At 39.4% G+C, this 11,772-nt stretch overlaps 1 pseudogene; it reads right to left on the bottom strand.

The window, feature by feature from the left end:
• Positions 1-2,279: 2,279 nt before the first annotated feature.
• Positions 2,280-2,398, bottom strand: LOC146999836 (5S ribosomal RNA; annotated as a pseudogene).
• Between the last annotated feature and the right edge of the window lie 9,374 nt (positions 2,399-11,772).

The following is an 11,772-nucleotide window of genomic DNA, read 5'->3' as shown; positions in this document are numbered from 1 at the left end:
CACTCCTCCATTGCTGGTGGGATTGCAAGCTGGTACAACCACTCTGGAAATCAATCTTAAGGTTCCTCAGAAAATTGGAAATACATCTACCTGAAGATCCAGCTATACCACTCTTGGGAATATACCCCAAAGATGCTCCACCATGCCACATGTACAAGTGTTCCACTATGTTAAATAGAGGCCTTGTTTGTGATAGCCAGAAGCTGGAAACAACCCATATGTCCCACAATGGAGGAATGGCAACAGAAAATGTAGTTCATTTATACAATGAAATGCTATTCAGCTATTAAGAATGAGGACATCATGAGTTTTGCAAACAAATGGCTGGAACTAGAAAATATCATCCTGAGTGAGGTAACACAGACGCAAAATTACATGCATGGTATGTACTCACTAATAAATGGATATTAGTCAAAAAAGTACTGAATACCTAGGATACAATCAACAGGACTCAAGAAGGTTAACAAGCAGAATCATCCTAGTGAGGATGCATCAATCCCACTTAGGAGAGAGAAAGAAAATAATCACAGGAGACGGGAAGGACCTGAGTTGGAGAGGAGATGGGGAGGGGAAAAAGGAACAAGATCAGGTATGGGAGAGGTGGGGTAGGAGAGAAGCCCTGAGGGCCAACAGAATGAATAGGAATGTGCAACTTGGGAGGTAGGAGGTGGGGAAGGGGAACCCTCTAAAAAGAACCAGAGACCTGCGAAGCAAAAGAAGGGACTAATGCTCAACAGTAGGGAGTCCACCTCCATGGTAGAAAGACAGGGTATCAAGAGGAGGAATGGGATTGCCCATCCCATAGTCAAAGATTGATCAGAATTGTTCCTGTTTAAAAGAACTGCAGGAACAAAAATGGAGAAGAGACTGAGGGAGAAGAGGTCCAGTGACAGGTTCAAATTGGGATCTAGCTCAAGGGGAGGCTCCAAAGCCTGACACTATTACTGTTGTTATGGTGTGCTTATGTAACAACCCCCACTCCTCACCCTCCTTCAGTGGTACTTACTTTGAGACATGCCCCTCACCCCCACCCCCCACCCCAGAGTGAGATACAGAGATGCAGATCGATGCAAAAGCAAGAGGTTTATTTTCTGGTTGACCTTCAATTAGTCCCTCAGAGACTAGAAGGTGCAACCCTGATGGCTATTACAAGCAGTTTTTATACTTTTTAGGGGAGCAGGTTACATCAGCAAGGTTACACTTCAAACTTATTTGCTACGCATATTGACCTTTAAATCTACTGGCTAGCAAGCATGACACACATTTGAACTCTGCCTGGGACTTTCCAGAGGGTTAGGTACATTCTGAGAATTTTTACTGAAGAATGTTCCTGTGGGAATGGATATTGGTCTAGCCAAGGCAGGAGGGGGAAGCTGAAAGGAGGGCATGGGACTGGAAAAGGCCCTTAGGGTCCCTCACTTATAGCCAGGAGCCTATCATGGCTCAGAGAGACCCAAGAAGCAGCTGACTGAGACTGAGTTTATAGACTCTTAAGACCTTTCAGAGCCGGGCAGTGGTGGTGCACACCTTTAATCCCAGCACTAGAGAGGTAGAGGCAGGCGGATTTCTGAGTTCGGGGTCAGCCTGGTCTACAGAGTGAGTTCCAGGACAGCCAGGGCTACACAGAGCAACCCTGTCTTGAAGAAAAAAAAAAAAAAAAAAAGACAGTTTGTACCTTGTGCTGTGTAAGCCCTCCTCCAGGTGTAGCTATCTCAGGGCTCCCTGTTTGGCCTTCTACCAGCTCTAGTTAAGCCTCTCCAACTTGCACTGTTTGTTCACAGCTTAGGACTGAATCCCTGGGCATCTCCTAGTAGTCTCTGGATCATGTGCCCCTGCCATCTTTGGTTGTGGGGGCACCTTTCACCAGACAATGGGCTATGGGACTCAATAGACCCAAACTAAGCTGCCATTTTTCTCCATGGGCCCCAGCATAAGCTGTGTTTTTCCACCAAGCAGAGTGGTGGCTTTCCAGAGCAGAATGCAGTTGTCATCAATTTTATTTAACTAATAATATTAAATCAACGAACAAGGTTTGCACAACAAAAGCTTGTAAACATGAGAAGTCATTTGTAGGCATAGATCTTCAGGTATAGTTCATGTATATGGTTGCTGGGATTTGAACTCAGGACCTTCACAGGAGCAGTCAGTGCTCTTACCCACTGAGCCATCTCGACAGCCCCTTCTTTCTTTCTTTCTTTCTTTCTTTCTTTCTTTCTTTCTTTCTTTCTTTCTTTCTTTCTTTCTTTCTTTTCTTTCTTTTTTTCCTTTTTTAATTTTAAAGTCTACAGCATCCGGTATTCCCAGGCAGTCTCCCATCCAAGTACTAACCAGGCTTGACCCTGCTTAGCTCCCTAGATCAGATGAGATCGGGCGCGTTCAGGGTGGTATGGCCATAGACAGGCTTAGATATTTCTACCAAGTAAAACCTTCTGAGAACATATTGTAAGAGGTTGTTCTGAAGTTTAGGAATGGGGGTTGTGAGAGTGTCATTTGAGAGCCATCTTATTAGTACCCAAGTTAAAAATTACTGTGCAGGGGAGATCACATGATCTGTAGTGCTTTGCTGCTGAAGAGCCTCTGTGGCTAGTGAGCTTCTGTGATAGAATTAACCTGGGTTAATAAGCAATGCAATTAACCCAGCTGTGGTGTCAATGGTTCTGGGAATACCTCTCTCACACTTTGCCTCCTGGTTCCATAAGTGATGTTCACTGAAGCTGATTGCTCTGAACAGAGGTCTACCTACATTGCTTTGAACAGGCTCCTTCCTGAGACCTGTATACATGTTCTGGTTGCTTCCCTGGAATTTTGACTTGAGGTTCAGAGAGAATCTCAAGAGAGAAATGTCTGCTCACAGAAATGAATTTGTGTCTCCACAGAGAATTGCAGATGTGTCAGTCAGCTGGGGAAAGACAGGTAAGTCTACTTATGATTTTTCTCTACAGATGCAGTTGAAGACATGTACACTACCTCATTTACATTTGAGCTCACAAATAGGCACACACTGACAATACTCCATGCTCTGTAATCATGCCCTTTGTTATCTCTCTGGTCTGGTCACAGAGAACCCTGCTCCTTAGATTCCCAGCTTCTTCCAGTTTCACACCCTTCGAAATGTGGTCTCCTTACAAAGGAGAATCACAACATTTAGAAATGTGAAATTATTTAGAAAATAATCCAATTTGTGAAATTGTATGTTAGCCAAGAAGTTGTTTGTTAGACTGGCTTGGTACAGGGGGCAATAAATGGCAGTGATATTTGCAAAATTCCTTAGAAGACCCTAGTAAATTCCTCCACCTTTCCATCTGCTCCTTACTCTTCACACTGTATTTGACTCATGGTAGAGCTGCAGGTAGCCCTTTATATAAACATGCCCCTTCTCCCTTCTGCATCAGAAGTGTTTCTCCTCCAGTCTTGGGATCTCTGGTCCTTGGGAAGCAAGTAAATTGAGCAGCTCTTCCTTGATGTATGGCCCTCTAAGCCATCCCATTGAAACTATCATCTTGTAACACATTTTATGGTTGGGTGTTTACACTGGTTTGCAAAATGTTGTGTGACAGACTTTTCCCGGGAAGATGTAAATGGAATAATCCTAATGACAGAGTTATTCACACTGATTAAGCCAGTTAAATTTTTGAGTCCTTTAATTTCTGGCCAGAACAAGAGCAGGCTCGTGCCTCTGAAAAGTCTCTTGGTACTCAAGATAAGCAGTACAACATTTTAAAAAACACAAATCCACAATAACATAGGACTCAAAGTAGAGGTATGTTAGTGAGGGATTTGGGTAGCTTAGTAACATCTGCTTTCCTTATAAAGCTCAGTGGTTTCCAGACAATGAATAATATATTTTGGACCATACTCATGATCTTAGGCATTTCCAGAAGTATTGCCAAGGTGATAGTGGCTATTGGAGGATGAAAGACTGAGAAGTGACCAGAGAAGCACAAAATAGCATTAGGACAGGATATATTATTAGTTACTTTATTATCCCATTTTTTGGTAACTTTTAAATTGTTGATCTTAGCTAAGGAGTAAATACTGAGTCTTCAGGATGATTAGCATAACCAAGGCATTTTTTTGTCTAATGAACTTTAAAAAGCTGTTCTCTATACAAGATCCACATCAAGTCCTTGAAAATGCAGGAGTAAGGGGCTGGCCTGACCTGTGAGGAGGCTTGTGAGCAATGAATTTTAATTACACATTTTATGTTATTAAGAAATATATGACTCATGCTCTTGTTGATTTTTATCTAGTTTATTTTGTATCTTTTATAAAGGTCTTTCTTAATGTTTATACATTTCTGTGGGAAGTTAGAATACATTTCCTATATTGTAACTTCTTGTCTAAAAATATATTTTAGCATTGGTAGTGGGAAAGTTTAAAAGTCTTCCAATATCAATTATAGACTTAAAAGTTATTTGGCCCTTTAGTGTAGTTAGTGTCTGCCAGGATTTTTTCCAGTGTGGAAGGAGGTGAAAGTAAAGGAATAGGTAGACAGTGTAACCATACTAACAGGGAATAAAGAGGAGTTCGTATTTATGAAAGAGTCTTTGCCTGAATGGATCTGGTCCAGATGAGACAGTCTATTTCTTATCCTGATTTGGAACAGACTTGGAATGGGAATGATGAATACCAATAGGATCCCACCACACTTGAATGCACTCAACAAATGACAAATTATCAAAATGACATCATGGACTCCTTTATTGACAGTTATCATTTCTTCTTTCTGAAATGTAATGATGTACACTTAGTCCCTCCTTGGAATGAATAACAAGGTACTACGGAGGGAAAAGGGACTGCAGTCTGGTTCTGATTAGAGAGGTTGGAGATACTTTAAAAGAATCTGACTGGTAATTTTCTCAATAATAGGGTCTCTTAAATGAAACAATGTGGAAAATACCTTTAAACACAATTTCTTTTTTTTTAAAGATTGATTGATTGATTGATTGATTACATGTAAGTACACTGTAGCTGTCATACAGAAGAGGGCGTCATATCTCATTACAGATGGTTTTGAGCCACCATGTGGTTGCTGGGATTTGAACTCAGAACCTTTGGAAGAACAGTCAGTGCCCTTAACCACTGAGCCAACTCTCCAGCCCTTAAACATAATTTCATATGGATGAATCTAGTCTTTAAAGGGTACATCTTTTTTTTTTTTTTTTTTTTTTGGTTTTTCGAGACAGGGTTTCTCTGTATAGCCCTGGCTGTCCTGGCACTCACTTTTGTAGACCAGGCTGGCCTCGAACTCAGAAATCCGCCTGCCTCTGCCTCCCGAGTGCTGGGATTAAAGGCGTGCGCCACCACGCCCGGCTAAAGGGTACATCTTTCCCTAAGAAGAACCAGGAGTAAAAGATTGAGGTTGGGCCAGTTTTCACAAATTTGTAAAATTTATTTAAAGAGGGTGGACTCAATAGTATGGTTTATATATCTGACATATCCTGATTGCTGAACTTGGTATGTATAGTGGAGTTTCCAATTTACATTTAAGGCTAGGATATCTTAGCTATTGGTTAGGTGAAAGTACATCCCTTGTTTGATAAGATTGATAATCAATTGCTCTAACCTAGAAACAATTTTGTGTAAAAGAGGCTTGACTATGGATCTCTCTTTAGTTGACAAATTTTCTTTCTACCCATGCTGACAAAGTGTCCACAAACAACATATATTTATACTCAGCATGATGAAGCTTTAATTTTGGAAAGTCAACTTTCCATTTCCAAAAGTATCATGGCTCCTCAGACAAATGCAGGTCCCTTTCCTTGGGTTGACTTGTATAGAATATGGTATATGGAAGATAATAATTTAGTCATCCAGGTGTCATCCAGATAAGTAGTTGATGAACAAAAATGCAAAGGCCTCATGGGAGATACTTCTTAAGTCTGGCAAGATCCACCATCCATTCAGATCCTATTTTGAATCCTGGGAGTAATCCTTGTCCTCCTGGAATCTGGTGGGCTGGAGAGAAAAGCAATGGGCAACACACTGTCTTATCAAAAAATAAGTCCCTTATCAAAGAGTTGGACAAGTTTTTTTGTTTTTTTTGTTTTTTTTTTTTGGTTTTTCGAGACAGGGTTTCTCTTTATAGCTCTGGCTGTCCTGGAGCTCACTCTGTAGACCAGGCTGGCCTCGAACTCAGAAATCCGCCTGCCTCTGCCTCCCGAGTGCTGGGATTAAAGGCGTGCACCACCACGCCCGGCTGTTGGACAAGTTTTAAACCGCTGGGGCAACCTGGTCCAGTCTACTGTAACCTCCTTCTGTACCTGTCTATTCAAAAGCAAAGATGAGTTAACTCACCTCTGCCAATGGGTGGCTGAAGAATATATGGAAGAGGTTTCAGGTCCAAGACAGTGTACACCTGTTTCTCTGGAACCATCAGATTCATAAAAATCACAGGTTCCTGGTTTCTTCAAGATGTCTTTTCAACTCAGGTGATATGGACTATAATTTCCCCTTTTCCACAGATATCTTTACTTCTTGTTGGGCTAAGTTATCTGCCTTTGGGCTTCAGGTGTGTGAACTGTTTGATATTCCTTACAATGGATAACAGACTTGGAATGACAAGCCACTTTGTAGAGAGTAAAAATTGTTTGAAATGGGTTTTTTCTTTAGCCGCTGAGGGGCTTCTCTCCTTATAAATCATGGGATGCATATGAAAGGTAGGAAAAGCAAACTGACTGAATAAATGTTTACTCGTCTGTCTGTCCTTTCCTCAGTGTAGGACTTGACTGAGAGCAACTAGTCTTTCTTTTGGGCCAAGATGCCCTGTTGCCCATATCTTAGTTAGGGTTTTACTGCTGTGAACAGACACGATGATCAATGCAACTCTTATAAGGACAGCATTTAATAGGTCTTGGCTTATAGGTTCAGAGACTCAATCCATTATCATCAAGATGGGAGCATGGCAGCAGTATCTAGACAGACATGGTTCAGGTAGAACTGAGAGTTCTACATCTTCATCTGAATAAAGGCTGTTAGTTGACTGGCTTCCAGGATGAGGGTCTTAAGCCCACACCCACAGTGACACACCTACTCCAACAGGACCATTCCTTCTAATAGTGCCACTCCCTGGGTCAAGAATATACAAACCATCACACCATTTTGCTAACCCATTGGTTAGGTACAGCTGATCCAGCTCTCCTGACTCCATTGGTAACTAGGCTGCTTCCATGACCAAGCTGAAACAACTTCTGTCTAAAGCAGTTGAGTGTCCTGGAGGTCTGGGAACCTGGCCTGAGAAATATGTAGTAAATCCTCCCACATCCTCAGGCATCAGGGTCACAGGACTGAGACTGTACAGTAGCAAAAGTCAGACAGAGCTGATAAAACAACAGAGTCTGACCTTGAGTGTTACAGACATTTGATGTCTGTCTGTTATTTGTTCCTTAGGAGTGTTTTCACAGTCCAAGGAGCTGTTGAAATCAGATTCTGGTGGAGGGTGAGCTGGTCAGCTTCCCTTTCTATTATAGCATTTGCAGCTATGGCACACAATCAAGATGGCCAACTGAAGGTCACTTATACTCCAGCCTATATGAGGATCTGAGTGAAAACCTCCTTTGCCACCATGCTCATTGTGTCATGAATGAGAAGTGGGGGATAGTTAAGTAGTATCTGGTAGGATCCAGTAATAACTGGGACTCCAGTTAGAGACTGCTTTAGTTACTGGATTTTTTTCCCGTCTGTTTAATTGCATTTTAAAGACTATTCTCTCCCTCAGTGTGAGAAAAGGGGCTGGGCTATTTCAGCAAACCCCAAAATCCACATTCTGCAATATCCCAGAGATTCCAGGAATTCTCAAACCTGCTTCTTGGTTTGGAGAGCATGGATGCTGAGGATGGCTTATGTCTAGGCCACTCTGTAAGGTTAAGCTTTTATCCCAGAGTCTTCTATTCAGGAGAGCTAGTCCTTTTTTGTGTGTGTGCAGACATACTACCCCATAGACTGGAGCAGCTAGAACAAGGTATTTTTATCTTTCAAATTGCTGTGTTAGCTGCTGCCAGTGAAGAACATCTGCTATAGGAGAAGAAAAGAAGCATTTTTATGACACTCTGAATCCTCACAAATCTTTTTGTAATGTTCCCTCCAAAGAACATCTCTGGGGAGATTTTGAACCCTGGACAGAACCTAGTCCTGTCCAGGATAGCTGGGTAGTTTCAAAGGGCATTGATAGTCTATTGTAAAGCAAATGTGAGTTGACTCACTCATGCCACTGAACAGAGAAGAAAGCATCCTTAAAGTTGAGACTTGTATACCCCTGGTGCTCTGGTGAATGGAGACTAAGCAAAGTATATGGATTTGAAACAGTAAAATGAATGGATTTCCATCTATTCATTTACTTCTCAGAGATCCAGAAATCCCCAGTAATCTGTTCCTGGCTTATACACAGGCAAAAAAAAAAAAAAAAAAAAAAAAAAAAATTCAAACTAAGTGGTATGGGTTAGCCAGGGCTATTCAGAGAAACCCTGTCTCAAAAAACCAAACCAAACCAAAAAGAAAAAAAAAGAAAAAAGAAAAAGAAAAGAAGAAGAAAAAGAAGAAGAAAAAGAAAAAGAAAAAGAAAAGGAAAAGGAAAAGGAAAAAGAAAAGGAAAAGGAAAAAGAAAAAGAAAAAGAAAAAGAAAAAGAAAAAGAAAAAGAAAAAGAAAAAGAAAAAGAAAAAGAAAAAGAAAAAGAAAAAGAAAAAGAAAGAGAATGTTAGGTCCTAACAGCATCTTCATATAAGGAATAAATATCCAGTCTAGTCTTTTGGGTCATTGGATATTGCTGGACACTTACAGATGTGACTCTAAGCCAAGAGACTAAGTTGGGTAGTGTGCTATATGAGTATATGTATGTATGTGTCTTTCCACATTTTAGAAAACTGGTGTTATGTAAGTATTGGAGCAGGATTTCTGGATTTGGATTTGTTTTTGTTGTACAGTATAAAAGGTAGAAGTTATTCTTCAGTCAGAGGGCAGTTAAAATATCTTAATATGCAGATATATAAGAACTTTCAATTTCTTGAGGAGTAAAGGTGATGGTTCTAAAATATGTCCATGTCTCCCCAAAGTGTCATCTCAGATTTTCTTAACTGGCCCTATTGGGGTTTTTAAAACATAAAAGTTTGTACAACAACTTAACTAGATAGCCCTCTATTAATACAGAGATCATGGGTTCTTGGAGGTCTAAGATATTGAAGCCCTACCCACTTCTTTCTTGATTACTATCCTTTCTTTTTATGGTCAGGAGGGCCATTGATTTTCTGGCTTTGGAATGATCTGGACATTCGTTCCTCTAATGTCTTTTTTTTTTTTTCTTAAAATATGTTCACTGGCCCCTTTCTAGTTAACAAGATTTTTATGTAATAGTTGTAATGGTGTCTCGTCATATTAAGAGAATAGTAAGATTCCAGAGCTCATTGGGGCAGAAATAAAAGCAAATAACAAGCATGAAGCAAATGAATATCAAGAAAGAAATAAAAATACTTTTATTCAAGGAGACATCTGGCAGAAACAGTTTACATTATGATCCTGTAGAACGTGCATCTCCAGCGTCCTGCCCAAGCAATATGATTTGTGTCCTTCTGTTATAGCTGGTCACTGTCCTCCAGTTGTTTAGCATCTGAAAATCTATTTTATTAGGTTCTCCTTGGGATGTGTGATTTGTCCCTGGGTTGATACCAATTCGCAAGAGTTTTCCAGGTCCAGCCATTTCAAAGTGTTAGCTCCCTCTCTAGTAAATTGATTTGGGTATTCTAAGAAGGACTTTGGATATAGAATCCAAAACTACAGGTTAGGAAATAAGTATTGTGGTTGTATAGCTTCAGTAATCTCAGCACCTAGAAGGCTGAGGCAGGATTTTTGTCAGCATCATAATAGTGTAGAATTTATAAATAATTTGGAGCTATCATGTCAATGTGATGAGAGCCTGTGCAAACAAACAAAAAGTCAAGTTTGGAGAAATAAATTTTCATAATTCAGTAATATAAAAAGATGTTCATAAAGTTATAGAGTATAAACATAAGAAAAAGTAGAAGGCATGAACTTTTATATATGCCAACATTAAACAATAATTTGGGGGATATAGTCTAAAACAAAAAAGAACAAAAAGTCAACTTACAAACCCTAGAAATTAAGAGCCACTATGCAAGAAGTTAGAAAAAGGTTTCAAGTTGCTTAGCTTAGACCTAGTATTTTAAAGAGCTGTTATCCATATAACTATAAAAATGTGGATGATATTTATTTGTAAGTAACTAAAAATGAACAAATTTAAACAAAATAATTTCTAGAAAATTAGGGTAAAACTAAAATATACAAACTTTTTTTCATTTTTATTGTTGTTTTGTTTTGTTTGTTTTTCAAACAGCATCACTTTTTATAGCCCTGGTCTCCCTAGAACTCATAGATATGCACACCTATCTCTGCCTTCAGAGTACTGGAATTAAAGGCATATGATACTTTGTCTGGAAAACAGTTTCAAACTTTTGAATGTTTGTGTCCTAAGATGTGAGAACTGTTGTATAGAATAAATGGGAAAAAATTAGTAATTGTTACAAGGAAATTTGATGCTAAGTAATATGATAGTATAGGCCAAATTTAGGCTTAGCAATAAATTGTCTCAAAAAATGTGATTGATTAATATAAGAAACAATCTCTCACTGTAAAGGAAATAAAAGATAGTTTATTCTAGAGCTAACTATTTTATAGGAATGGTGCAGTAAAGAAATCTTTGGGATGGTCACCCCATGATTAGAAAAGGTTTTTGTTAGGATAAGAAAGAGAGAACATCCACAGCCATCTGGGAGAAATCAAAGCTGAGAGAAAAAGAAGCAGACTAGACATGGCCAGAACTATTTGTAAGAGAAGAGGGAATAGAAGAGAACAGAAAATACTGATAATATCAGGAAAGAAATTAGTAGAAGATAGTCAGGGCAAGGGAAAACTTGCTATTACAAAGAGAACAGGGATCTGGAAAAGCCTGTCCTAGCATCATGTAGAATGAGTGGGGGAGGTGAGAAGAGCCTGAGAGCTTTGAGATGTAGCCATTGGTATAACAATGGAGAGCCAGGTCCTTTTTGCTAGTCAAAACAAACAAACAAACAAACAAACAAACAAACAAACAAACAAACAAACACTCCTTTAGGTGGAGAGGAACTACTTGGTATTGCATAACCAAATTTGTTATGCTTTTTTTCTAGGGAAGACTATTTCTTTCACTCTCAGAATGCCTAATTTGCCTGTAGTTCTTATGCAAAATTTAGGTTTCATGAGCTTTTTCTCCTCCTTGTTCAGGTCTTATTTGGATACCTATATTGGAGAGATTTCATGGGTGTCTTATCTGACATTTCTAGGAGAAAATCTCATAGAAAAAAATCTGCTATAAAGCTCACCTGCTATTAGATGACTCAGCTTTTGAGTTGGTAGACAAGGAAGGAATGACTAACAGCTCAAAAGATAGGAGTAGGTGCAATTCAAGAAGTCAAATGACTTTGAGTTTACACAAGATTATTTTGATAGGTTATCAAAATGCTAATGCAACTAAAGCAATACAATACCTTTCACCTATATCTTCAAAAATAGGAATCTATGTGACTGTATTATCAATATTTATAAAGTATACTGAGACAATGGTCAGTTATATTTTTTTATTTTCCAAAAAAATCTGTAAAATGCAAAAAGATTGATTAATAACACTATCATCAAATAAGGTTTCTCTCTCTCTCTCTCTCTCCCTCCCTCCCTATTACTCCCTCCCTCCCTCCCTCCCTATTCCTCCCTCCCTTCCTCCCTCCCTC

This window comes from Mus caroli, unplaced genomic scaffold (assembly GCF_978045245.1).
Source record: "Mus caroli unplaced genomic scaffold, Mus_caroli_1 scaffold_34, whole genome shotgun sequence".
NCBI classification, from domain to species: Eukaryota; Metazoa; Chordata; class Mammalia; order Rodentia; family Muridae; genus Mus; species Mus caroli.
This window is presented reverse-complemented; position numbering and strand designations above follow the sequence as displayed.